We start from the raw sequence: 24,443 nt of genomic DNA on the forward strand, positions 1-24,443 counted from the left end.
GAGAAAGAGGAGGCAATAAAGCGGGACTGGGAGCCATGAGTATCTGAGCCATTTGTTTGTATAATTTACATGTGGCTTATCACAAGACTGATATTGTACATGTTACATCCAACCGATGACAGAAAGCTGTGCCTGCCCAACTTTATGACTTGGTCTGTCAGAAAACATTCAGTTCATGATGGACGGTATGGATTCCGTGGTTAAGTGTTCAGTCTCTGCTCTATAAAGACATAGAGACTGAGTCTTGTAATGAGCCAAAATCTATTTTTCAAATGAAGAGCCATCTGCAGAACGGCATGGCTATGCTCCAAAATCCTAAAGATCTTCTCTCTGATTCATTCACAAGGAGCTGCCAAAGTTTCAGGATAGCATCCATGTGTCAGAGACATGACGCGTCATAAAATATCCTTCATCGCAAGGTCAACCTGGCAACACAGCTTGCCAAGCCATCTACCACAGAGCCTTCTTTTGTTGGGGGACCCACTCAGAACTGGTACCTTGTGGAGTCTTTCAATGAATGATGCAGATGACATGACCAAATGAAGTGCCTGCTGCCTTCAACATCCAAAAAGACCCACTAGACTTGTGTCTTCTCCTTAGTGGAGGAAGTGCAAGATATGGAGAATTCTCTTTCAGTGTGTTTTGGCGCCTAGAAAGTCTCACTGAGCTAAAGCTCCTAAATTTTTATGGGATCCATTTCCACCCTCGGTTACACATATGTCTCACCGAAGTGTCTAGGTCAGTGTCCCCCAACTTACTTCTTGCTCACTAGGTCCAATCAGCATATCATCAATGGCCATCAGTATAATAGATCAGTATGATGTCCCGTGGGATAGAGGGACAAGCAAGAGCCCTGTGGATTAGATTATGACAGAGGACTAGAGACGAGTTTGTTTCAGTGAAGGTACATTGTTAGCCCTGCCAGCTAAGCGCACGCTGCTTCTGGTAACCTTCACTAACATGTATAGAGGGGAAGAGGCATCTGCAAAATCCTGGTAGCTGCATGTCAGATGCTAGAAGATGTGAAAAATGTACACATGTGGAATAACAATTGCCATTGGAGTCACCACGTGACTGAATGCACAATGACCCACCGTTGGCTCCTAAAATCCATCTGTCATCTGCGTAAGCCAAACAGGAAAGTTAAATGAAAACACTGTCGAATTTGCTAACTTTGACTTTCAAGTCCTTAATAGTAGCACTAACCCCTGCAGTCCCTCCAGGAATGCCATAATGCTTCTGTGGCAGTTCTAGAATCTTCCACTTGGCCTTTCCCACCATAATAGCCCTTAGGTCATCCCATGGGTCAGGAAACCAATGTGGGGATTCTGCCAGTTACTGAGTATGTCTTTTCCAATTATGTAGCCCAGAACTGGAGATATAAGCATAAAATGGGTTCAGAGATACACTTGGCCCACTGTGAAATGGACCTGAGTCAAAATCCTATTAATCGCTTGACCATAACAATCCCCTGCTCTGGCTGATGGGGGTTGAGTCCCTAAGAGGTTGAGTCCCTAAGAGGTAGTGTCATTTCACAGCCAGCATCTAACAATTCTCTCAAAGTCTCACTCGTTCCCCTTCCTCAACATGCAGTCACCTGCAAAATGGCTGCACATCCCTCTGGAGAAGGCCAAGGACATCTACAGTATGCACCTGTGGCTGTGCTTTAGGGTCAACCTCACTGCCGATGAGCAGTCACAGCCACACCTCCGTTTGCTCTGAGAAGCCAAATGGTGGGCACGCTCCTCAGAGTGATGGACTCTTCTCCAAACATGCCTTCTTATCCACCAAGGGCATCTTCCACTATGTGTCTGGACAGTCTTACACCCCTACAGTGTCGCTTATTGGGGAGACTAAGGCTCTGCAGCTACCCAGAAAGAAAAAGGCTGCCTAGCCTCTGCTCCCCTCTTGGGGGAACATGAGCTCCTAATGAGATTCTTTGCATATAAATCCGTTAGCACCTTGGTTAAAAAAAAGAAGAAGAAGAAAGAAAAAGAAAGGCCCTAAAGTCAGGTATTACAAATCCCCTCTGTATTCATTTCCTTCATTTCCTAGGGCTGCTGGAATTACCAGCAACCTAGGTGGCTTAAAATGACAGAAATGTATTTTCTCACAATCCTAGAGGCTAGAAGCTAGAAATCAAAATGTCAGCCAGGCCGTTCTCCCTCTGAAAGCTCTAGGGTAAGGATCCTTCCTTGCCTCTCCAGCCTATGGTGACCTCAGGCATTCTCTGCTCATGGTGTCATGCCAATGTCCTCTCCACCTTCACCTGACCTTTTCTTCTATGTGCACCTCTGTGCTCACCTCTTCCTATAAGGACCCCAGTCATTGGACTCAGGGCCTTCCCTACCCCAGCATGAACTCAACTAATTACGTCTGCAAGGACCCTGATTCCAAACAAGGTCATGTCCTCTGGTTCAGGGTAAACATGAATTCTGGGGGGACAGGCTTCAATCCCCCAAGCCCTCTGAGAGTATTTCTCAGCCTTAATGGCCTTGCAAGCCCTTGAAGGCTCCTTTCAGACTCATGTTGCCCAGATTCCCATTCTACCTCCTGAGATTCAGCGTTAGTCTTGCTAGAATGGAATCCAGGCGTATGCACTTTTGAAAGCTCCCCAGGTGGGTTTTACTGACTGTATCTCAGAGGTCCGCATGGCGTGTGACTTCCCAGCCATCCTAGATCCAAAGAGAACAAAGGTCTACGCCCTCCTCAAGTCCGGCTCCCAATCACTGCTGACAACCAACTGTCCAGCCCACAGGGATTCTGCAAGATCTACAACCACCATCCAAACTTTTACTTAAAAAAAAAAAAAGCACAGGACATCGCATCCACATGGCCAGAGTTAGGTCCTACACACAGTGAGTACTGCTCACTCAGATCTACTGCACCATTTTTACTTTGGGCATCTACACTGTCCCCTAAAACACCCCAGGCGGTAGGTTTCCCGGAGGTGACAACACTTCTCAGTTAGATGACATCTCGTCACGCCATGCCTCCAAGGTGCACAAAACCCTCAGAAAAAACACGGGCCCTCTTACTCTTGATGCTCCCCCAACAGAGCATCTCTTGTAGGTTAGGATGTCCCTGGAGGTGGGACGGACCCCCTCTGTATTCTTTCCTATCCTGGTGCCCAGCCCAGATGCCCATCTTCCTCTCTTCCGATATGCACACATGTACCTAAGTTCCCTTTGGCAAAGCCCTATGCGGCAACCCCACATTCCTGCCTTCCCCAGCATTTACATACATATCCCCTTAGCCCACCTCTATGGACTTACATGAAGATGCACAAAAATGTGTTTGCGTGTCTTCGGCTATGGTCTGACAGGTTTCATTTTAGGATGAAGTCAAAGACTATCTCCCCGGGGCACCTGGGTGGCTCAGTCGGTTAAGCGTCCGACTTCGGCTCAGGTCATGATCTCACGGTTCAGTTTGTGGGCTCGAGCCCCAATTTGGGCTCTGTGCTGACAGCTCAGAGCCTGGAGCCTGCCTCGGATTCTGTGTCTCCCTCTCTGTCTGCCCCTCCCCCACTCACACTCTGTATCTCTCTCTCTCTTTCTCTCTCTCTCTCTCTCTCTCTCTCTGTCAGAAATAGAGTAAAAACAAACCAAAAAAAAGACTGGTTTCTCTAAACCAAAACACTGGTAGTTTTCCTCGCTAGCTTCAAAAAAAGAAATTCTCCTTTGTTCCATGTTAGTTAAATTTTCCAATTGCAGAAGAAAGGCTTCGTTTTTCACTTAGTAATTAAACTTCCTAGATGAAATAAATCTGCATTTATTTCAACCCTGAATGCTCACGGAACTGGGGATTTTCCATTATAGAGTTGCCCCAAAATTGTCCTCCTAAAACGGTGCCTTGGGCTCCGGAGGACGGCTCTGATTCTGGGCTGCCTTATTATTGGGGCTCATTATTGTGTCTTCTCTCGATGCCACTACCGTGACTTAGCGGCAGGGAGGTATGGCCAACTTGCCTGGTGAATGGCAGATGACTGCTAATTATTCCCAATGCTCTTCCAAAGTCAGCTAATTCTGACATGTTTAATAGCAGATAATAAAATATATAATCATAATGTTATATACTGTATATAATATAATAATAATAAGCTATGTTTTGTATCACCTAGTAGGCTATAGGAAATTCTTGTGAGGATACCATGCTAATAAAACAGATCATTTGATTACACAGGAAAGTGGCCTTGGCTTATCTCTTTGAACTTTCCTCCACAATAGTGAAACACTCTCTCTCTCTCAATCTCTCTCTCTCCTTCTCCACCCTGCTCCCATCTAACTTGATGTTTCCATCCCTGGTTGTTTTCTTTCAAATTCTCTGCTCGGGGTATTAATATCTTTGTGGTGAGAAGCACCTCTTCCTATTCCTGGAAAACTATATATAAAGCAAAGGAAGTGAATCAGGTGCCACAAAAAGGACACAAAGAAATCTTGCCCCAGTGTTTTTCCCCAAGGCTATTGAACGCGGTCCTGCTGCTTCCTGCGGTTCCACCTGGAAGGGAGCCCCAACAGGATGAGGAGACAGGTCTCTGCCCTCTCATGGAAATTGTGTGTGCAAATGCCACTCGCTCCTTCTAGGTTTGCCTTGGGGCAATGGCTAAACAATCAGAAGAAAGCACAACCCCTCGGGCTCACCGATACCCTGGGGCATCTTTGACATCCTCTGCAGGAACCCTCCTTGCACCTGAAGAAGAACCCAAGTCCCAGAGGAAGCCCAGAGTGGGGGCGGGAAGATTCAGGTGATCCGGTCAACCGGCCAGCTCTGCTGTATTTTGAGGATGTCGTTCCCATCCCCATGCCTCAGTTACCCCATATTTAACAGTCAAGGAATTCAATTTAGTGACCTCTCATATCCTTCAAGATCCAGTGATCTGAAATGCTAAGGCAATGCAAACTGCTAACAAACATTGGCAATACGTCATCTCTGTTCTAGTCATTTAACTGAATTGGTAACACATATTTCATTAAAAAAAAAAAAAGGTCTCAGTGACTTGCATACACATCTAAAAGATTTGCACAAACAGGAAGTTTGTACCTATCTGTGAATATTTCACTCAATGCCCACCTCCCAGGGGCTTACTTGCCATTGCAAGCAACTGTCCAGCGCTCACGCCTTACTCCTCGACGTGGCTCAGCTTTTATTGATTTATTTCGGGAGTAAGTTCCTGGTTGCTACTTGCCTTGTTAGAAATAAGACTGCCATGTAAAAACTAAAGTATGACATAATTCAATGGACCTACAGCAGAGACATGTTAACTTACGTAGAAGAATAACAGAAACACCGCTGCGTGCTCCCCACACCAGCTCCGTTGTCCAGGAATGCTGGAAGACACCTTTCTCAGCCTCCCTGAAAGTTGGGTTTGACCCGCATGCCTGAGCCTTCCTCACGAGCCTGTGAGCAGCAGTAACGCCCCAGCCGGACCAGGGCAGTGGGGAACAGGTGTACCTTCTCCACGACCACTGACATCTGCACAGTTGGAAGGAGAGAACTCCCAGGGGGCAGAGCCGCAGTGAGAATCTCTGTGGGTCCCTGAGTCCCAGTTGGAGAAGGGCCTCTGAGAGAGACGTCGGATCACCTCAGATGCGGTGCGGGCAAGGAATCGACTTGTTTGTGTTAAGCCACTGACACGTCGGGGTCTATAACTCCAGCAAAGCCTACCCTATCCCGAGACTTCAACAGGCCCGTCCCAAAAGCAGAGAATAAGTGTTCCCAAGACTGTCAGCCACTGCCCCTACCCAGCACTGTCCTGGAAGGTGGGGGAGCTTCGTCCTGGGAGCTTTTTCTGGCTCCCACTGGAAAGTCTCCCAGGAGGTAGAAACTGATACGGTTATTCAGGCAACTTGTCTAGTTACCTGAAACTATTAAGTTACCAGTTCAACCCGGGTCCCTCGTTCATATTCACAGCTCACTGAAAATCTAATTCTGATTCGGTATCTGATACAGTTTTATTGACAGGGAGAGGATATCACATGAGATGAATTTTGAGTTAAAACACATCTGTGAAAGGAGCACCTGAGTGGCTCAGTCAGTTAAGCATCCCGCTCTTGGTTTCAGCTTTAGGTTGTGATCTCACAGTCTGTGGGATGGAGCTCCACGTAGGGCCCTGTGCTGACCATGTGGAGCCTACTTGGGATTCTTTCTCTCCCTCTTCCCCTCTCCCCCCGCCCCACCTCGTTCTCTCTCAATCTCTCAAAATAAATAAATAAACATTTTTTTAAAAAGGGAAAAAAAAACATTCCTGTGACAGAGTCTAATAATTAGACATAATCAGTTCTGGCTTCTGGCATACTTCTAGCCCCTTGTAGGGGAAATGTCCCTGCCCCTAGGCCCGGCTGATGGGCCAATTTAGGCAGCCATGTTCTGACCACGGGGTTCCCAAACCACAGTCTAGCTTATGACTCATTCATTTTTTTCATTCATCCGCTCTACAAGTATTTATTAAGCACCTACTATGTGCCTGTTATGGGCACTGGGGAAAGGGCAGTGAACAAACTCCCTGCTGTCATGAATATTGTATTCTGGAGGCTGGAAGGCGGCCTCTAAGTATGAAAATAGATAAATAGATAACACGTCAGATGGATATAAAGAGCAGAAAATGAAAGTAGGGTAAGGAGGATAAAGAGTGTGATATGGGGCAAAGGAGGGACTGCCATTTCTATGTCTCAAAGGAAAGGTTTCTCTGGTGAGGTGATATTTGAGCAAGACAGTGAAGAAATCAGGGAGACGGCCGTGTGGGCATTTCCCAGAGCCAGGGGAAAGTGTGGTTGTGAGAGGAACTACGGTTGCAAAAATCTTTAGGTGGAGCAAGCTTGTTTGGTCAAGAAACTGCAGGAAGCCAGAGGGGCCCAGAGGATGAACAAAGGAATAATAGGAATGAAGATCCATGGGGAACAGGGAGCCATAACACACAGGCTCATGTGGGCACGGCAAGGGCTCTGGCTTTGAGTAGAATGGGAAGTCATTTAAAGGTGTGGAGCCAAAGAGGGGCACTATCTGACTTAGACTTTAAAAGGGTAGGTCTGGTTGCTCCATTGAGAGGAGACACTAGGGCAATACGTAGAAGCAAGGAGATCCATTGGGAAGTCATTACATAATTCAAGTGAGTGATAAATGATGGTTCCTGTGGCCTATGGCATAGTTCATCAAATTCTCTTAGGGATCTGAACGGATAATACCAGGAGAATGAAGCAGGGAACTTCAGGGACAGCCACTGAGAACGCATGAGGCAAAGAGCTCGGGGCCCCTGGGCACAAACAGCCTCCCCTGACCCCCAACCCCAGACGCTGGCCTCACTTCCTGATACCAATAGCTTCACCTCTGGGGTGCTGAATCTTGTCTGCGTGGATATATAAAACCCATGTCAATCAGCTGTATCAGTCAGCTATTGCTGCATAACAAACCATCCCAGAACTCAGGGGCAAGCAATACTATGCATTTATTCTCAGGGTCAGAGATCTACAGTTCAGCTAGGGAAATTCCGCTTTGGGCTACAGTCTACAGGCCAGCTGGGGAAGCTCTGCTCCATGCAGTCATGCCGCCTTAGGCTGAAGAGGCAGCAGCTTCTTGATGGCATTTTTTCCACGTGAAAGCTGGAAGCTTCCAGAGGGGCAAGCAAAAACATGTAATGCCTTCTATTGCCAAAGATTGTCAACCGTCAGAGCAAGGGAATATACTTCTACTCCAGTGGGAAGAATGCAGAGTCGCATGGAAAAGGTGTGGATCCCAAGAGGGTGAAAGATCGGGAATAACAATGCAACCTATCACATCACCCCATTGGGAACCGAGTCAATGACCTCTGGTAGAGTTTCTCAGACACTGGCCCTCATAAGAATTGCCTCCAGCACTCATCAAATACAAATTCCTGGCCCCACTACCAGAGATCCAGATTAAGTAGGTCTGAGAGGGAGCCTGAAAATTTACATTTCTAACAAGCTCCCAGGTGACCCTGCCACTGCTGGTCTACAGGCCACATGTCCAATAGCAATGACCCATAGTGCATTCCTAAGAACTGAGTATCAGATCCATGGGACAATAGGTAAAAACATTTTAATTCTCCAGATAATATCTAATATCCCATAGTGCAATGGTAGGTCATCTCCTTAGCTGTGGAGGGAGAAGCCTATCAGACACATCTGAAGACAGATCTTGCGGGAATCAACACCTTGTCTCTCCCTTGACCTTGAGTAACTGAGAGCACACAACTTGTGCTAAACTGCTCAGTCTCTCTGTCTCTCTCTCTCTCTCTCTCTCTCTCTGCCAAATAAGGATTATAACTTCTAAAGAGCATGCTATAACCCTACCCCCAACCCAACCCTCCTTCCACTGAGCTCATACACAATCTCTTTTAAAATAGTTATGACAGAGTGTCCCAATTATCTCTTTTCAACTCCGTTTTCCCCAGAGCTGGTAAACTCTGTGACAGCCACCTCGTGTCCTCTCCATGGGTCTCCCTAAAGTCTAACACTTATTAAGGTCTCAACTCATGTTTGTTGAGTGAATAAACAAGGAGAAGTGCAAGATGTTGGCCTCCTAGAGAGACAGGACGCTTGTGAAACCATTTGAGAACACTGCAAAGGGTCTGTTCCCCCACCCTGTCCCAGGCCCCTGACCAACCTTCAGTCTTTCCTGAATTCACAGAAAGCAATGGTTTTCTTCATGGTTGCATATGAGAAGTACCAGGAGATATTTAAAAAATCTCAATGCCCAGGCCACCATCCAAACCACTTAAATCAGAAGCCTCGGGGCGGGCCTAGACATCAGTAATTTTTTAAGCTCCTGGTGATTTCCACATGCATCCAGGACCGAGGACAGCTGAGTGATCAGAGGACGGCCCGCTCCAAGGACAGCAGTGACACCTGTGAGGCAGAGACAGGGGTACCAATGAGTCATGGATGGAGTTTAACCATCCCTGCCACGGGCACTGCAGCTATTTAGAATCAACAAACAAGCTGGAGAAACAAGAAACAGATTCTCCCAACCTTGTTATGAAAACAAGGGATTAGCTGTTATTGCATAAAAGCTGGTGCCTCACTAATCCTTACAGAACCTGTTTTGTTGTGAGTTCCAAAGAAGCCATGGGTCCTTGGAAGGCCTTCTTGGCTAATGAATGGCCTGCCCACAGGCTAGGAGAGAGCAGTTGGCAGTGGGGCTGGTCCATGGGCCCCTTGAGAACACAGGAGCTGGGGGAACAGGCCCTGATATCAGAGAGGGTGGCATATCACAGGGTGAGGAGCACACGGAAATCACGTGCCTGGAAAGTTGGACAAAGGCCAGAAAAAAAGGAGGAGGAGGAGGGAGACCCAGATGAGCAGGGAAGAGAGGGGGGAAAGGTGGGGAGGAGAAGGGCTGAGAGGTGAGGCTGGCCCCTCGGAGGTGAATTTGCTTCTTCCCACTTGGCCAGGACCTGCCCCACATCTCCTTGCCCCCAAGGCCCCTCTCCAGCAGCCACTGGGGTAAGACCCGGGACAAAAAACACAGTGGCCTCCCCTTTCCAGCTGCCCCAGAATGCTCTATGCACCTCTGCCCTGGAGGACCTCATCTCCAGGGACAGGAGGTCATGGCCTCCAAGCAGAGAACACATGGACCCCAACTGTGACCCAAAGTCCCATGTCACACCCAGTGGTTTAGGTGGAGAACAATGCTGGTGGCTCTGGGCCCCTCCTACCAAGACAGTCTTGTTGGTTTCTTATCGCCCAGAGGGATAAGCACCGACGTGTAAAGCAATAAAAACTCGCCACAGATCAGCATCAGCCAGGCAGTAAAGCAGCCGGGCTTTATCAGATGCCTTCATAGCCGAACACAGGAGAGAATCCCTGCATCCAGTAATCAGGAGCAGGTAGCCCACGGAACCAGCAGAATTCAGCATCAGAACCAGGGCTTTTGGAGACTCCCAGTCTGGCTCATCGGTGTCCCGGAAACGGACTGACGGTGGACCAAGGCAGTCTTTTGGCTTGTGTCATACCATCAAGAAAATGCTCCATGACCATTCCCAGCCATTTCTTATACGGCAGGTACCACCAGCGGTCACAGCCCATCCCATCAGAGTGAGACTAAGCAAAGCTCCCACCTTCTCCCCCTGCGTGCGAAAAAGGAACAAGGATGTTGCAAAACTGGGGATTTCTGCTTTGGCCAGAGCAGAGGGGACGTGTTGATTGATCTCCGGATAACATTTTGCCCTCTCGGGAATCTGACGGCAAACCCTGTTCAAAGTGAGCCACCGACGCCAAGAAGACCGCTCACTCCCGCGTTAGGATTCTTAACAGTGTGTGCAGCCTGCTCGGGACCCCGTTTTGCTGGTTCACCTGCATACGTCAAGCGCTACAAGCCCCAGGCAGCCCCAAAGCCTGCCTTCCAGATCCGCAACCCTGCGGTCATGGTGTCCATTCGGGGACCAAGAGAGTCCAAATCGGGCAAATACAGTCTCAGCTCCATTTGGGCTCAACACGGGGCAGCAGCCACTGCCAAAGGGTCCCCGGAGTGGGGGTGAGGAGGTCCAAAGACATAAAAACACACTGAGGACTTGCGACCCTGCCAGGCACACGGTTAAGTGTTTGATGACTTTGGGCAAATATGCATCTGCTCATAGGACTCCTCAAGAGCCGGTCTATGTTCTGGTCACCCGTCCCCCGGGGTCACTAGTCCCAGAACCCAATTCTGTTTAAGAAGCAGCCCGAGAAGACAACTCGTTCTTGGCAGAACGCCCAGCTCCAATGCATAGAGACTAGATAGGAATTTTTGTCCCCTGTCCCACCACCCTGTGGGCTCAGGGAGAGTCTTAGGTTCCCGGGAAAGGGGCCAACAGCCTCCACAGCCCCAGGGCCCTGTCTTACCTCATCTTCCCCAGCCACGGGCCACTCTGCTCTGCATTTGGAGTGGCCATGTGTGGCTAAGGGGGAGTCACGCTCTTGTGTATTTGTTTGTTGATTTGATTGCTTTTGGAGAAAGAAGAGTTGTATGGTGTGCTAAATTTCTTTACAGAGCTGGAAACATTCAAAATCCTTCTCTCTGTAGCCTCTGTCACACTCACCCGTATCTGCCCCCTTCCCATCCACGCGCCCCCACCCCTCTGTGTTCTCATCTATTTTTTCCTCCCCTCTCCTTTGCTGCCTCTTTCCTTTCTTCTTCATTTTTATCCTCCTCTCCCTCCCCCTCCTTCGTCGCCCCCTACACCCACACCCCATGGGACCATCTGGTGAGGGTCAGCAGTGGGGGGGTCAGGTGGGAAAAAATGAGATATTCCAGCTCCTTTTCACCATCTCAGACCGCTCACGTGCATCCTCAGCAGGTTAAGCAAGTTTGTTTCATTATATTGTGCATTTCAGGATGAGAAACGCACCCCCCCAAACCAAACTGCTTTTTCAAATTGCAAAGTGAAATGCGTCTCGAGTGATGGAAAATAATCAGGAAACCTGGTGGCCAGCTGCATTCCTGTCATCAGAAGTAAACTAAAATCCACTGCAATGGCGTGGGGGGTGACATAGGAGCGTCCTCATACCAGAGTAAACAAATCCAGTTGGTAAATATTTACTACGACCCTATCGCAAGCAAAGTAGAGGACACAACTCTTCAGAGTTTCCGCCTCAGGCTCACCTAGATTTACATGTCCCTGCGGAACTGCTCAGCAGGGCAGCTCTGGACAGGAAGGGAAAATGGTCCTTCCTCTCGGGCCACATCCCCCGCCGCCCCTCCTCCAGCCAATCAAGGGCCTCAAGACCCTCCAGCACCCCAGCCCCGACTTGTGAGAACCATGGAGGAGTGGCCACAACTACATCTGAGCCCCAGTATGAGTGTGTGGACTCTGGTTCGGAGAAGGTGGGTGCCACCTCAAACTCACGGGATGGGTCCCTCATCTCGCCACCCCGCCTCCAGGGGCATCTCACCAGGGCCCTGGCCTCTCCCCAACCTCTCCTGAAGCCTTTGGAGCCATTGCCCTCACCCTGTGTGCCGCCCCGCCCCCCTCAGCATTTTGGAAAACAGCTCATCCCGTGACTATCACGCCAGCTGCGACATCATCGCGCCTACCCTCACAGGCGAAATATGCTCCTGCCCCAGACAGATGGGCCTTTAAGAATATGAGTGATTTTTTTTTTTTTTTTTTTTTTTACAAAATCTTGCCTGCAAAACAGTCACCAAAACAATTCCGTGCTCCAGGGTGCTGACCTAAAAGCTTCCGATCACAGCTCTCCCCGTTAAATGTCAAACTTTTCCCAGAACACCTCCAAAATGAGAGGAGTTCAAGACTGCACAGTAGATGCTTATGAACTCAGCTCTTTTGAAATGGTAACGCAATGGGAACGAGTCTTTGAGAAATAGGTCCTGGTCGAAATTTCCATGCGGGAGCCCCGGTGAGTTTGGTCTTTAAATTTCTTAAGAGATGTAAAAATAACAAATCCCATTCTTTCTGCCGGGGAGTGAGGCCAGACTGTGAGAAAAATCGTTTCTGGTGCTTTAAGGTGGTGAAGATCTCTCCTGCCGACACAAGGATCTATTTATGTTCATCCCTGCCTCCTGATCCCTGCAGATTCCTGTTGGTACACAGTCTAGCTGATACCTGGGCCTGGCCTGACGAGGGGGAGACAGAGGGATGCCTACTATGCCTGTCAGAGTACCAGATGGCCACTCACCAGGTGGCAAAGTCATCGCTTTCATGAGTTGTTTTGAGGACAATTTGACTGCCAACCCATTGATTTCTTTCCTTCCACAGCATTGCTAGAGATAGAGAAACACGAACCCAGTTGACTATTTTAATGGACACATCAATAAAAATAACTTTTGCGTAACACTGTGGATTGCATGGCATTTAAACAAAAATCGGGCTGCTTAACCATCTGAACAGCCAACAACATAGGAATCGCTATTTCCCCAATATTTTGATCCCTCCCTGGGTGGTAGAGAGATTAGACAAGTTGCCAGAGGTCTAACCACCCGCAGTGGTAGATGGGGGGCTGGGGCTCCTGCCTCGCAGGTCACTGCTCTTCGACAGCTATCTCCCATCAGGAGCTGCTGAGAAGCTGTTTCATTCTTCTACCTTCCAGCAATGTGACACTTGTAGAGAGAGCAAGTTCTGCCTATTTCCAAAGTTTTCCAAAGCTGACACTCCCAAAGTCTCCCAGGGACTGCAGCTTAGGGCTAATGCCATTATCTCACTGTGTCCCAGAGCAACACCCCGTTCAGTCATCTCTGACACAGAGGAGAGTGGCTGCCTTCTTCCTCCAAGTCCTTCTCTTCTCAGAGACAGGGAACAAACACATGTTTCAGCCAGGGTACAATCAGAGCAGTAGATCACCGCCTTGAGTGACGTGGAATACAGGCTTTATTACAGGGCATGGCCATTCCACCGTCGTGAGAGCCAGACAAGGCATCTGTGCAAGTCAGCTACCTCTGCCCCTGGTGCACAATTGGCCAGAAGTCAGCAGGCCAACCCCCAGGAAGGGAAGCAGGGTAGAAGTGGCAGAGACCAGGAACAGAGGGGAATGGCATCTGTCCCTCTCCGCTTCCTCCAGCCATGATGACATGGGTGACAGGGAGGATAAATTGGAGACAGAAGAAGAGGTTCATGGGAAGCCAGAGCCGTTCAGATCTGACTGCTGCCCCACGCAACAAGGTCAGCCAGCAGGTCAGGGAGTTGGGGCTCTGTCTGCAATGGCGACCCACTGATCATGACAATGGCCTCTACCTCACTCCTTCCAAGTCCCATACAAATTTCTCCTATGGCAGACTGTCTATTTTTTTTGTTTTTACCCCATCTACCCCTATAAGTGGTTTGACTTGACTTTGGACACTTACTAGTCTTTCTGCAGTTTACATCTCATTAGCTAGAACCCAAAAGGAAAACCTGATTTCAATAGGACTGATGCCAGACTTACTTAGGTTAAGATCCAATCTGTATGCTAAAGCCTATTTTGAAAAGGCTTCTTTAATATTTTCTACTGTTTCCTATTTCACATAAACTTTCGTGGAACTTTTTAGAGACGTGACCATGCATGAGATACCCTTATTTCTTGCCCAGGCAGCAAATCTCGCCCCAAAATACATTGACACTATTGACACACTGAGATTCATATTTTGTCACTCATCTACAAACTGGACAGGCTTTTCAAAGCAAATCACCTTCTACTATTCTAAAATGTGGCTTTAAATTATTAAACCAAAGTAACCACTGATCCCTCCCCCCCCATATTCACCCACGCAATTTGAATGGTGGTCCATCCCACTCTGCCCTAATTCAAGGCCATCTCAGGCTCAGATCAAAGGCAGCACACACCGAGGCTTCCCCTAAAAAGAAAATGTGACATCTCACGTGGTCCTTAAAGGCTCTGGTTGATGAAACCTGGCAAGTCTTTCTTCTAGGCATGCATATGACACACACACACTGATGAATAAAATCTGTCCAGATGTGTAAAAACTTTCTGATCTCTGTTATGAATAACAAAAGGACCCAGAAATCAATAGATTTCCTGGAAGTGTGGTGGTTTTTATTTCCATTAGTTGATTGAAGTGTCCAAGTCATGATGATGAAGGGAGTCGGAGCTTCACTGTTCTGGGGAACTATGCCACATTATCCCAGGAAACCCTTGCAAAATCACATGTCTGGTTAACTGAGTAAGTTCAGTATTCCCCAGCTCAATTTTACTGTCATTGGTGAAAATTTTAATAAAATATATTGGTCTATTTTCCTGTTTGACTCTAATAACACAGGCCTAGCACATGCTGAACAATAAATAGTCATGGATGAAATAATTAATAATGTTTTCCATTGTTGATCTAAGATTTTGAAGGGCTTCAAATTTATATTCTGTATGCAAGAATTCTTTTTCAATACCACAAAAACAAAAGCTAGGTATAAATTATTGGCTGGATCTCTAATAAACTTAGAATATACATTACAAGATTATTTCAAGTAAATCCCTACTATGAATTTGTCTTCTTACCACTTCCTTTTTGGACAAAGGATTTCCTGCCAAAGGATATTCTGGTAAATTGAGGAAATCCATTGATCTATCAATTCAAGAAAATTTTTTCATTGCCTTTGTTAGACTCTATGCTAGCCTTGAAAAAAAGGTAAATATAGAATTCAGCCTCTATCCTGAAAAAATACAGTCTAGATTTCAAGATACACTACAAAGCTGTAGTAATCAAAACAGTATGGCACTGGCACAAAAACGGGCATGTGGATCCATGGAGCAGAACAGAAAGCCCAGAAATAAACCCACATTTGTATGGTCAGTTAATCTATAATAAAGAAAACAAGAATATACAATCAGAAAAAGACAGTCTCTTCCACAAATTGTGCTAGGAAACCTGGACAGCTACAAGCAAAAGAATGAAACTAGATCACTTTCTTACACCATACCCAAAAATAAACTCAAAATGAATTGAAGTCCTAAGTGCAATACCTAAAACCATAAAATTCCTAGAAGAAAACATAGGCAGTAATTTCTTTGGCATCAGCCATAGCAAACATTTTTCTAGATGCATCTCCCTTGGCAAGGGAAACAAAAGCAAAATTAAACTCTTGGGACTACACCAAAATAAAAAGATTTTTTCACAGGGAAAGAAACCATCAACAAAACAAAAAGACAACCCACTAAATGGGAGAAGATATTTGTAAATCATATATTCAATAAGGGGTTAATATCCAAAATATGTAAAGAAGTTATACAACTCAACGCAAAAAAAGCAAATAATCTAATTAAAAATAGGCAGAAGACATGAACAGACATTTTTCCAAAGAAGACATACGGATGGCCAACAGACACATGAAGAGATGCTCAACATCACTAATCATCAGGGAAATACAAATCAAGACCACAAGGAGATATCCCCTCACAGCTGTCAGAATGGCTAAAATAAAAAACAAGAGACAACAAGTGTTAACGAGGATGTGAAGAAAAAGGAACCTTCATGCACTGTTGGTGGAAATGCAAACTGGTGCAGCCACTGTGGAAAACAGTCTGGAGTTTCCTCAAAAACTTAAAAATAGAAATACCATATGATCTAGTAATTTCACTATTGAGTATTTACCCAAAGAAAATGAAAATATCAATTTGAAAAGATATATGCATGCTATGTTTATTGCAATATTATTTATAATAACCAAGATATGGAAGCAACCCAAGTGTCCATCCATAGATACACAGATAAAGAAGATATGGTATACATATACACCACAGAGTATATATATGGTATATAATGGAATATTACTCAGCCATAAAAAAGAATGAAATCTTGGGGCTCCTGGGTGGCTCAGTTGGTTAAGTGGCCGACTTCGGCTCAGATCATGATCTCGCGGTCCATGAGTTCAAGCCCCATGTCAGGCACTGTGCTGACACCTCAGAGCCTGGAGCCTGCTTCGGATTCTGTGTCTCCTCTCTCTCTGGCCCTCCCCCATTTGCACTCTGTCTCTCTCTGTCTTTCAAAAATGAATAAATGTTTTAAAAAAAATTTTTTTTTAATTAAAAAGAAAAAAGAATGAAATCTTGCCATTTGCAACAACACGGATGGACCTAGAGGGTATAATGCTAAGTGAAATAAGTTATTCAGGGATATACAAATACCTTGTGACTTTACTTATATGTGGAATTTAAGGAACAAAACAAAGAAAAAAAAGAGACAAACAAAAAACAGAGTCTTAAATATAGAGAGCAACTGGTGGTTGCCAGAGGGGAGGTGGGTGGCATGGATGAAGTAGGTGGAGGGAATTAAGAGTTTACTCACTGTGATGAGCACTGAGTAATGTACAGAGTTGTTAAACAATTATATTGAACACTTGAAAATAATATAATACTGTATGTGAATGATATTTGAATTAAAAAATTTTTTAGGCAACGACAAAAAAAGGATGCTGACCTCATATAGATACATGTATATATACGACCTAACTGATGATGTAGAGAAGTAAACCAGAAATGACAAGACAGTGGGATAAGTTGAAATGACAAATGCTTTAAGTAGGGGAGGGGCTACAGTGGGAGAGGACCACCCTGGCGGGAAGGAATAGTCTATTTCTGCCATTGATTAGAGTTGCTAGTGTGAGGTAATAAATTGACTTCTGGTCAATTTCATCAATGTTTTAAAATTCTCTGGAGACCGACCATGCACCTCTTATTGCCTGCACTGCTCCAAGGCCACCTCCCTCCTTGATGGCACCTGATTGGCAGGGGGCCAAGAGAATCACCTCACAGAGCAGGACAGGAGAGAAGAACATGGGCAAACCTGAGTCCCAGCTAATCAAAGACCACCCCTCGGAGAACAAACAAGGACTTTGGGGGCAATTGAGTTTCTGGATCAGATCTGTTGTGATCTGGCCATAATTGGGGTATTAATCTTAATATGAAGTCATTTGGAGCCAAACTGGTAAGTCATGGTAATAATTAGGTAGCATGACAGAAGTCTCCAGCAGTTCAAAGAGGCCCAAAGAGAGAATGCTCAGTCCTATGGGGGGGGCGGGGGGGCGGCGGGAGGAGGGGGGACATCAGTAAAGAAACTGGAGAAGGGCAGCATCTGTCTTACCATGTCGATGCGTGGGTTTGGGGTGTCTGGGCAGAGGAAGCCTGCTGGGCAAAGCATGAAACAGCCTGGCACTGAGAGATACCAGTTGGCACAGAGAGAGCTAGAATCAGGTGCAGGAGGGTCTGGCAGATACAGATGGAGAGATGTACTAAGGGCTTTTATGCTGCCCTGAGGAATTAGGACAAAAATTTGGACTTGTACCTTGTGCTTCTCTATTCTCCTATGTCCCTCTTCCGATTTTGTGCTAGGTAGGTAGCTGGCACATCAGAAAGCATTTTGGGTAAAGGTGGTCAGAAGGCACAAAATTCCATTTGTAAAATAAGTAAGCCATGTTGATGTAATGTACAGCATGACTATAGTTAACCACACTGCATTATATACTTGAAAGTTGCTAAGATCTAAGACAGTAGATCTCATCACAAAAAAAAAAAATCTGTAACTATGGTAACAGATGTTAACTAGACTTATTGTGGTGATCATTTTGCAATATATGCAAATCTCAGATCATTATGGTGCATACCGGAAGTAATATAATGTTACATGTCGATTTTACCTTAATTTTAGAAAATGAATTAGCATGATCCAAAAAGAAAAGTATTTAGCAATTTTTCTAATAAATTGGCACTGGTGGAAAGTATCAAGCATGGAGTGCTGTCAGGTTACGTTTTAGATGCCTCGTCCTGGCTAGATCTGGAGACTGGACAAGAGGAAGGAGCCAAGACAGGGAGACCACAGCCCCACCAGGCCAGGCACAGGCCAGAAGAGGAGGGAGGAAACCCATTCGGTAAAAAGAAGCTGTGGGTTTAGTATCTGATAAGTCAGACCATGAGGAAAAAGGACCACTCTGGCCTGGCCCTGGTTTCTGGCACAAATGGTAAATGCACGACTCACAGAAGGGGACATCCAAGAGAAGGTCAAGATTCAGAGGCAAGAGGGAAACAGGAACTGGGGCCAGGTCGAGTTGGAGATATTGGAGGACATTCTCCTGGAGTTGTCCTGCAGAGTCTTCTGCAAATGTTATAGGTTGTGCACATGCCAGCAAAGGGGGGGTGGGGGGAGTCACTCAGCAAGAACAGATTGTGTGACAAGAGAACAGGACCCGGGACAGAACTCTGGGAAGCACCGACACGGAGGAGCAGCTGCAGAGACTATCAGCACTCTCAGGAAAGATGTCAGAGGGAAGAGGAGAGGCTGGGGCTCAGAAGCCGAAGGAGGAGAGAATTTCCAGGAGCAAATGACCCACAGCAGCGCCGTCTGATTAAGAAAAAGTGCAAGACGTGATGTTTCTGAAGCCACACCGAGAAGAAAATCAAAGCAGGTGAAACCAACTTTAATAACCCATTTTGTTTAACCCTCTCTAGCCAAAATACTATGATTTCAAAATGTAATTAATATAAAAAGCACTGAGAAATGTTACGTTGTTTCAAACCAGATCTCAGAAACCTGATGCATAATTTTACACTCACAGCACATCTCAGTTCGGATGCTAAATTTGCATCAGAGATGCTTGAACAGTGTTTAGATCTCATAAAATTTCCAGTTGAAAAACTACATTCACAGGCCCGAAGTTGTTCCGGTCATACTTGAAAAGTTTGTCAATCGCCAAATCCAGTATCTGCTTTTAATTTTGAATTTTAGATAATTAATAAATGAACAATTCAGTCACTTCATGCTTCACGTGTTCTTGAAATAACCCTCTGGCCAGTTGGCCACACTTCTGGACACCGCCGTGGACAGTGCAGGCCACAGAATCAAATGACACAGAGCCGCCAACGGACACAATGGGCCAGAGACCACTGCGCAAGGCAGTGCAAAGAAGCAACGGTTTGAGTGGGTTTGGTGCCACAGCCTGGGAACGGAGGGTCGAAGAATGAAGGAAACCTGAGGAAACGCCAATAGGCAAAGTACATTTCTTGGCTATTGACTTTATAAGAAAGGAGAGAGAACGTATAGGAGACACAGTGAATGTAGAACCACAGAACTTTGGATTTTTTTTCCCATAAGACAGAGGAGCGCTAGGAATATTGACAGGCTCAGGGAAAGAAGCCGTACCAAGAGAGACTTGTGGTATTGACGGATAATGGAGGCCATCTTTGAGAGCTTCCCGGTTAAAGCAACATGGGGTAACAAGAGTCATACAATAAGGTCCACTGAGTGCTTACTATGTTTGTCATACTTTCTTCACGTGTTATCACACTTAATCAACATCTAATCACAGACTCGTAGATGTTGCTTTGAGAAGAAAAGCAGAGACTGGAATGAGCGTTGTTAAATCACAGTTGGAGCTGAGGCATCATCAGAATCAAAACATAATCCCCGAGGGATCTGGGGACATTTGGACCTTAGGACGGACAAGAAAAGGGTCCCAGTTATACTGACATCCTCTTTCACGTGGTGGGCTTTGCCTGCTCACGTGTATAACTGACAATGCAGCTTCTGACTCAGAAGCGGTGTAGGCGCAAGCAGGAAGAAGGACGGACAGATCCTGGGTCAGCTGTCCCAGTGCAGCGCCTTCCCCCAGGCCTACAAAGCCTTGGCGAAAAGGCTGCCTGCGAGGAGCATTTGAAGACCACTGCTCTCAGTGGAGCCAAGGATCCACCTGGGAAATTCCCTCATTTGTCCACCGTGACCGAATCATGTGCAAAGTCCCGTGCAAGATCCCTCTACCCACAACTGGAAATTGTAAGGAAAAACAGCCCATCTGAACCAGCTCCGCAAAGAGGCAAACAGCTGCTCACACATGCAGAAAACATGCCTAGCCCACTTCAAAGACATCGTGCATGTCTTAACCACCAAAGGAAGGAATTCTAAAAAGAAAGCCATAAATAAGTCTTGCGGGGGGTGGGGGAAGGCATATTCAGCATTTTTGATTGCTCTGTTGAAAGGCAGGGCTTTTTTTCTTCCCTTTTTTCTTTTTGCTGATCTTGAGCCAATAAACTTATTGACATAATTTTTTTTTTTTTAACGGAGTACTAGAAATGTATTTTTTTTTTAAGTTTGCCCATCTGGAATAGCAATCCTGGCACATGAGAAAGAAGGCAGTGGCCTCACCTGGTCTGCAGAATTCCACCGCCAGCCAGTTCCAACAGAGAGAGACTCTTTGGGCCACGGTGGCAGGGACCAGAAGGATAACCTCAGGTTAATCCCAGTGCATCCCCACTTAGGGTCATGCTGGTGTGTTTGGATGAAGAGAATTAGCTCTGGGGGATGTCTCTCCTTGGGGCAGACAGCTTTCTGAATTCCAAATCCCAGGAAATATAAAAGACTCCACACTAACAGCTAATACTTGCATGGGCCAGGCAAAGCTCTGAAAGCTCTACAGATTTACAAATGAAAATTGCTTTTCTCTTCATAACAGCTCTTCTAGCTGACAAAAGTGAGGCACAGAACGGTTAAGTAATTGTCCCAGAGTCACACAGCTATTAGGTGTCAGAATTTGACTGGACTGCTTGGCTCTTGAGTCTGCGAAGTGCCTGCTAATCCCATATGTTTTACTTCAACTTAACTCTTTTCTGGACTGTTCTGGGGTTTTAAACCCCACTGGGTCCAGTGAGAAGGGACTGACACAATTAAGGAAAAGTCCCTCAGGTATTCCAAAGCTAAAATTCCTACATACGCACTAATGGATATATAGATGCCATTTTGAAGGTCAAGATTTTACTGAAGAAGGGCTGGTTATTCCCCAACTTGCATTTAAATAAGGGGCTTCTTTCTACCATTTCCAAAGCGGGGCCTATCCAGATGGACAATCGGTGGTGTTTGTTGGTCGTTAATCACATCTCTCCCAGAGTGTAAAAAATAATATGGGTTTCTTCACTAGTTGGGTTCTGGTTCTGGCTACTTCCAGAAGGTTCCAGGAAAGCAGGACATCACAGGCATTAGTGATCTCTGCAGAGAGAGCCAAGAGCAGTGGAAACAGGAAGTCTGTGAGGGCCTATTGTGTTTTCCATCCCTGTGCTCAGGTTCCTGTCACCCCCAAGAAATGACGGACCTATTGGCAGAGGTGATGTCAACAAGACAGGTAAAATATGGTAAACTCCAGCTTCAGAAAATCAAAGAGCCCCCCCCTGAAAAATGTCTCTCCCTGGAGCAGTCAGCTTTCTGAATTACAAATCCCAGGAAATATACATCCCAGAGAGCCTGGAAAGTTCTAGAACTATCCCAAATGTCAGAAAAAAAATGATTCCAGCCTCCTAAATGAAGCCAACAGTGGCCATGAAACTGGGCCAGCTGAACTCCTAGTACCCAGGAAGGAAAGAGATGGGCTCCTGGCCCAGGCTGGTCAGCAGTGCCCAATTCTGTGGGCTGCCCTCAGTGGCGGGCAAACTGGCCCAGGCTCTCAGCCAGCTGGTGGACCTGAAAGGAAAGAGTAAATGTGGCTGTTTCTGGCAGCTCTACGGGCCGATCAAGTTCCTCGTAACCATAACAAGTCCTGGCCATTTTCTTGTCCCTAGAGCTCTGGCTCACATCTAAAGTACAAGGAAGACAGAAACCTTGAAAGTGGCTGAGATGTGCCCTTGCATTTCTCTGGGCAGCCGAACTTGCAATGGAAGACTGTTCAAATAACACGCAGTTATGAGCCAGGTTTTGTCCACACGTTTTCCCGTTTAATCCTTAAAACCTGGTGAGGCCAGTGTTGCTCTCCCTATTTACGGAAAAGGAACAAAACACAGAAAGGTTGTACGTGAGGTTTCCACTTGTTAAAGCCAATCTCGGAACCCAGTCCGGTTGAGTCCACAACCTTACTTCACGATATACTTGTGTTTTTATCAACTCAATTAATTTTTGACCGTGGATCCTATGACTCGCGAGCCAGGAGAGGTGTTAGAGACCTAGCCCAACCCCTTCCACTGTGGCAGAGGAAAACGGGGTCCTGAGAGCTGAAGGCAGTGCTCCCCTATTCACATGCTGCCATAGTAACAAATTACCACAAATCCGATGCCACAAACGGACACCCACTTCTTATTCAGTTTCCCTGGGTCAGAAGCTGGGGCGAGGGAGGGCTCAGCTGGTTGTCCGCTTAGGGTCTCACAGGCCAAAATCAAGACGTCAGCAGGGCTTCAGCCCTTTCTAGACACTGGGAAGATTCTTCTTCTAAGCGCATTGACTTTGTTAGCAGAACTCAGGCCGTAGTGGTTATAGGGCCGAGTCCCCCTTTCCTCCCAGGTTGTCATCCAGAGGCCGCCTGCATTCCTGTCTCATTGCCCTTCCCCCCTTAAACCAGCAAGGACATAAGGAATCCTTCTCTTGGTTTGAATCCCTCCAACTCCTCCCTCTGCTGCATTTCTCCGACTCCAGCCAGAGAAAGTTCTCTGCTTTCGAGAGCTGATGTGATTGAATTGGGCCCATCCGGACGATTCGCGGTGATCTCCCTACTGTAAGGTCCGTAACCGTAATTAAATCGGCAAAGTCCTTTTGCTACAACATGGTCACACGGTCTGAGAATTGGGGCGAGAACATCTCTGCGGGGCCACGCTGCCCGTTAGAGACCCAGAAGAGGTGTTTAACTACCCATGGCAAGCATGGTGTGGGGCGGGAGCCTGCAGGCTCTGTGCTGGACAGGCTTCGGCTGAGGTGATGGGCCCATTCCCTGCCACCCGGTTTTTCTGGCCTGCCCTGGTTTTCTTGGCCTGTGGAGCCTCTTTTGGTAGTGTGCCTCATCATTTGGTGACGGCTGCTGCAAATCCTCAGAACGTTCAACACGCAGATGTGCAAATCCAAATACTAAAACCTACTGCAAAATATTCATTTGTATGTTAATGTATTCAGTCATTCAGTCAACATTTAGGGAGAGCTGCAAGCAGGCAATGTGAAAAAGATCTGTGGATTTGTAGCAACTTTGAATTATTTATAAGGCAGCTCCCTTGGTTAATATGAATAACAGAACCGACCACGTTCGGGCCTTTGCACAGGTCAGCATCCGTGCAGCCTCTAAAGGCCCCTGTGGGTCTAGTGGGGAAGTAACCAGCGCACTGCACACGTGGGTAAGGTCCAGACTGAAGCTGAGTCCCCTTACAGCACAGTAGGACCTGTGACTGCTGTCATTGATCCTTCAGGCCCCAGGGCCACGTCTTTCTGCCGAGGCACCCAGCATGGAAGGGACGTACAGGAAGACAGGTGTCCAAAAGGACACATACCTGACTCCTCAATGAGGCCAGCAGGGATGTCCTGCCTGGCGGCAGATAGAATAGACATTCGTTCGTACTCTGCCAGAGCCCTTAGCTTGTGTAGGTCAAGGCTGTGCACCATTAGCGTTTCAGCTCATCTCCGAGAGGACTGACATGTGAAAATCTGAAATTACCACAACAGCAACTTGAGGACTAACTACTCCCTTCTCAAAAAGATCCAGTATTTATTATAAAACTTTTTTTTAAGCTTATTTCTTTGAGAAAGAGACAGTGCAAGTTGGGGAGGGGCAGAGAGAGAAGGAGAGAGAGAATCTCAAGCAGGCTTCACACTCTCTGCCCAGAGCCCGACACAGGACTCGAACTCACGAAACCGTGAGATCATGACCGGAGCTGAAACCAAGAGTCGGCCGCTTAGCCGACTGAGCCACCCGGGGGGTCCCTATAAAACATCTTGTAAAGCTGGGAAAGGACTTGAAATCCAAACTTTTTATTTTAAAGTGAGAAGAATGGGACCCCTGAGGGGCAGAGTGATTTGCCCAGGAGCCCAGCCAGTTGGTGTAGGCGGGACCAGAACTCAGAACCTCTGAGTGTTTGCCCTCCCTCCATCACGGCACTCGACCTCCGACAGCAAAGCTTGCAAATTGATGTTTATAAACCGATAAGCGTGCACACGTGGATACATTATATGCCAAGTTATATTCCACATGCACATCACTTCATGCAGAAGCACCCAGAAGGGCAGGAGAGAGGTGGCTGAGAGGCAGGAGAGCTAAGTGCTGGTCCCCGTTCTGCAAGTAA

General features: G+C 46.7%; 1 long non-coding RNA gene across 5 annotated transcripts in view; it reads right to left on the reverse strand.

The window, feature by feature from the left end:
• Nucleotides 1-24,443, reverse strand: part of LOC132665752 (uncharacterized) — a 108,441-nt gene that overhangs the window by 5,574 nt on the left and 78,424 nt on the right. For 4 of the 5 annotated variants that reach the window (XR_013551294.2, XR_013551290.2, XR_013551291.2 and 1 more), the window contains one exon: nt 8,620-8,861. The exons of the other annotated variant lie outside the window; for it this stretch is intronic. This is a non-coding gene — a long non-coding RNA (uncharacterized LOC132665752). The remainder of the gene's footprint in view (nt 1-8,619; nt 8,862-24,443) is intronic. 5 annotated transcript variants of the gene reach the window in all.

Source organism: Panthera onca, chromosome D3, assembly GCF_046562875.1.
Source record: "Panthera onca isolate mPanOnc1 chromosome D3, mPanOnc1 haplotype 2, whole genome shotgun sequence".
Taxonomy (NCBI): Eukaryota; Metazoa; Chordata; class Mammalia; order Carnivora; family Felidae; genus Panthera; species Panthera onca.